Consider the following 5,179-nt stretch of genomic DNA (forward strand, 5'->3'; position numbering starts at 1 on the left):
GATGTTATTTACATTCCAGTTCTGTTTTTTAAATAGCATGTTTTTTCTCAAATATGAAAGCTTCTTAAAATTAAGTACAAAGGACCTAACCTATAATCTATTTTTCAAGGCACCTAGTTTTAGGATGTCATTTAATATTTACTGAGGGTTTCCTGTGTACCAGAAAGTGTTTATTATCTCATCTGATCCTTATAAAAACCCAAGGAGGGAGACACTATCATTACTCTGATGAGAAAACCGAGGCTTAGAGAGTAAGTGCAAAGTCTCAGCTAAGAAGGGAGAGAGCTTGGCTAGGAAGAAGCATAGAGCTGGGACCAAGCCTTTAACCTCTGCCACTAGGCTGCCTCCCTATAGTAGATAAATTATCCCAAGCACTACCCTCTCATCATCCAGAGGTTGGCTTACAGAGAAAACATTTTTATATTGAGAAAGATAACTAGCAAAAGGGATTAGATTTATCATTACCACAGCATAAAAATGAAGACCGACACAGCAGAAGAACTACAATCCTGCAGGCTGTGGAAGGAAATCCACATTCACAGAAAGATAGACAAAATGAAAAGGCAGAGGACTATGTACCAGATGAAGGAACAAGATAAAACCCCAGAAAAACAACTAAATGAAGCAGAGATAGGCAACTTTCCAGAAAAAGAATTCAGAATAAAGATAGTGAAGATGATCCAGTACCTCGGAAAAAGAATGGAGGCAAAGATCGAGAAGATGCAAGAAATGTTTAACAAAGACCTAGAAGAATTAAAAAACAAACAAACAGAGATGAACAAAACAATAACTGAAATGAAAAATACACCAGAAGGACTCAGTAGCAGAATAAGTGAGGCAGGAGAACGAATAAGTGACCTGGATGACAAAATGGTGGAAATCACTGCTGTGGAACAGAATAAAGAAAAAAGAATGAAAAGAAATGAAGACAGCCTAAGAGACCTCTGGGACAACATTAAATGCACCAACATTTGCATTATAGGTGTCCCAGAAGGAGAAGAGAGAGTGAAAGGACCTGGGAAAATATTTGAAGAGATTATAGTCGAAAATTTCCCTAACACGGGAAAGGAAATAGCCACCCAAGTCCAGGAAGCACAGAGAGTCCCAGGCAGGATAAACCCAAGGAGAAACTTGCCAAGACACATAGCAATCAAATTGACAAAAATTAAAGACAAAGAAAAATTATTAAAAGCAACAAGGGAAAAATGACAAATAACATACAAGGGAACTCCCATAAGGTTAACAGCTGATTTCTCAGCAGAAACTCTGCAAGCCAGAAGGGAGTGGCCTGATATGTTTAAAGTGATTAAAGGGAAGAACCTACAACCAAGAATACTCTACCCAGAAAGGATCTCATTCAGATTTGATGGAGAAATCAAAAGCTTTACAGACAAGCAAAAGTTAAGAGAATTCAGCACCACCAAACCAGCTCTACAACAAATGCTAAAGGAATTTCTCTAAGTGGGAAACACAAGAGAAGAAAAGGACCTACAAAAACAAACCCAAAACAATTAAGAAAATGGTAATAATAGCATACATATCAATAATCACCTTAAATGTGAATGGATTAAATGCTCCAACCAAAAGACACAGACTGGATGAATGGATATAGAAACAAGACCCATCTACATGCTGTCTACAAGAGACCCACTTCTGACCTAGGGACACATACAGACTGAAAATGAGGGGATGGAAAAAGATATTCCATGCAAATGGAAATCAAAAGAAAGGTGGAGTAGCAATACTCAATCAGATACGATAGACTTTAAAATAAAGAATGGTACAAGAGACAAGGAAGGACACTACATAATGATGAAGAGATCAATCCAAGAAGAAGATATAACAATTTTAAATATATATGCACCCAACATAGGAGCAACTCAATACATAAGGCAAATGCTAACAGCTATAAAAGAGAAAATCAACAGTAACACAAAGAAAGTGGGAGACTTTAACACCTCACTTACATGAATGGACAGATCATCCAGACAGAAAATTAATAAGGAATCACAAGCTTTAAATGACACAATAGACCAGATAGATTTCATTTATATTTATAGGACATTCCATCCGAAAACAGAAGATTACACTTTCGTCTCAAGTGCTCATGGAACATTCTCCAGGATAGATCACATCTTGGGTCAGAAATCAAGCCTTAGTAAAGTTAAGAAAATTGAAATCATATCAAGCATCTTTTCTGACCACAACGTTATAAGATTAGAAATCAATTACAGGGAAAAAAACGTAAAAAACACAAACACAGAGAGACTAAACAATGCATTACTAAATAACCAAGAGATCATTGAAGAAATCAAAGAGGAAATTAAAAAATACCTAGAGATAAATGACAACGAAATCACGACAATCCAGAACTTATGGGATGCAGCAAAAGCAGTTCTAGGAGGGAAGTTTATAACAGAAGAATCCTACATCAAGAAACAAGAAAAATCACAAAAAATACAATCTAGGGCTTCCCTGGTGGTGCAGTGGTTGAGAGTCCGCCTGCCGATGCAGGGGACATGGGTTCGTGCCCCGGTCCGGGAAGGTCCCACATGCCGCGGAGTGGCTGGGCCTGTGAGCCATGGCTGCTGAGCCTGCGCGTCCGGAGCCTGTGCTCCGTGGCGGGAGGGGCCATGGCAGTGGGAGGCCCGCGTACCACAAAACAAAACAAAACAAAAAAATACAATCTAACTTTACACCTAAAGGAACTAGAGAAAGAAGAACAAACAAAACCCAAAGTTAGTACAAGGAAAGAAATCATAAATATCAGAGCAGAAATAAATGAAATAGAAACAAAGAAAACAAGAGCAGAGATCAATAAAACTAAAAGCTTGTTCTTTGAGAAGATAAACAAAATTGATAAACCTTTAGCCAGACTCATCAAGGAAAAGAGGGAGAGGACTCAAAGCAATAAAATTAGAAATGAAAAAGGAGAAGTTACAACAGACACTGCAGAAATACAAAGCATCCTAAGAGACTACTACAAGCAACTCTATGCCAATAAAATAGACAACCTGGAAGAAATGGACAAATTCTTGGAAAGGTCTAACCTTCCAAAGCTGAACCAGGAAGAAATAGAAAATATAAACAGACCAATCACAAGTAATGACATTGAAATTGTGATGAAAAATCTTCCAACAAACTAAAGTCCAGGACCAGGTGAATTCTATCAAACATTTAGAAAAGAGCTTAACACTGATCCTTCTCAAACTCTTCTAAAAAATTGCAGAGGAAGGAAAACTCCCAAACTCATTCTACGAGGCCACCATCACCCTGATACCAAAACTGGACAAAGATATTACAAAAAAAGAAAATTACAGACCAATATCACTGATGAATATAGATGTAAAAATCCTCAACAAAATACTAGCAAACAGAAACTAACAACACATTAAAAGAATCATACACTATGATCAAGTGGGATTTATCCCAGCGATGCAATGATTCTTCAATATATGCAAATCAATCAATGTGGTACACCATATTAACAAACTGAAGGATAAAAACCATATGATCATCTCAGTAGATGCAGAAAAAGCTTTTGACAAAATTCAACACCCATTTATGATAAAAGCTCTGCAGAAAGTGGGCAGAGAGGGAACCTACCTCAACATAATAAAGGCCATATATGACAAACCCACAGCAAATGGTGAAAAACTGAAAGCATTTCCTCTAAGATCAGGAACAAGACAAGGATGTCCACTCTCACCACTGTCCTTCAACGTAGCTCTGAAAGTCTTAGCCATGGCAATAAGAGAAAAAGAAGAAATAAAAGGAATACAAATTGGAAAAGAAGAAGTAAAACTGTCACTGTTGGCACATGACATGATACTATACATAGAGAATCCTAAAGATGCCACCAGAAAACTGCTAGAGCTAATCAATGAATTTGGAAAAGTTGCAGGATACAAAATTAACACACAGAAGACTCTTGCATTCCTATACACTAACAATGAAAGATCAGAAAGAGAAATTAAGGAAACAATCCCACTCACCATAGCAACAAAAAGAATAAAATACCTAGGAATAAGCCTACCTAAGGAGGTAAAAGACCTGTACTCAGAAAACTATGACAGTGATGAAAGCAATCAAAGATGACACAAACAGATGGAGAGATATACCATGTTCTTGGATTGGAAGAATCAATATTGTGAAAATGACTATACTACCAAAAGTAATCTACAGGTTCAATGAAATCCCTATCAAATTACCAATGGCATTTTTTACAGAACTAGAACAAAAAATCTTAAAATGTGTATGGAGAAACAAAAGACCCCAAATAGCCAAAGCAGTCTTGAGGGAAAAAAACAGAGCTGGAGGAATCAGACTACCTCACTTCAGACTATACTACAAAGCTACAGTAATCAAGACAATATAGTACTGGCACAAAAACAGAAATATAAATCAATGGAACAGGAGAGAAAGCACAGAGATAAACCCACGCACCTATGGTCAACTAATCTATGACAAAGGAGGCAAGGATATACAATGGAAAAAAGACAGCCTCTTCAATAAGTGGTGCTGGGAAAACTGGACAGCTACATGTAAAAGAATGAAATGAGAACACTCCCTAACACCATACACAAAAATAAACTGAAAATGGATTAAAGACCTAAATGTAGGACTGGACACTATAAAACTCTTAGAGGAAAACATAGGAAGAACACTCTTGGACATAAATCACAGCAAGATCTTTCTTGACCCACCTTCTAGAGTAATGGAAATAAAAACAAAAATAAACAAATGGGACCTAATGAAACTTCAAAGCTTTTGTACAACAAAGTAAACCATAGACAAGGTGAGAAGACAACCCTCAGAATGGGAGAAAATATTTGCAAACGAATCAACGGACAAAGGATTGATCTCCAAAATATACAAACAGCTCATGCAGCTCAATATTAAAAAAACAAACAACCCAATCAAAAAATGGGCAGAAGACCTAAATAGACATTTCTCCAATGAAGACATAGAGATGGCCTAGAGTCACATGAAAAGCCACTCAACATCACTAATTATTAGAGAAATGCAAATTAAAACTACAATGAGGTATCACCTTGCATTGGTTAGAATGGACATCATCAGAAAAATCTACAAACAACAAATGCTGGAGAAGGTGTGGAGAAAAGGGAACCATACTGCACTGTTGGTGGATATGTAAATTGATACAGACACTATGGAG

Source organism: Neophocaena asiaeorientalis, unplaced genomic scaffold (assembly GCF_003031525.2).
Source record: "Neophocaena asiaeorientalis asiaeorientalis breed wild unplaced genomic scaffold, Neophocaena_asiaeorientalis_V1.1 scaffold164, whole genome shotgun sequence".
Taxonomy (NCBI): Eukaryota; Metazoa; Chordata; class Mammalia; order Artiodactyla; family Phocoenidae; genus Neophocaena; species Neophocaena asiaeorientalis.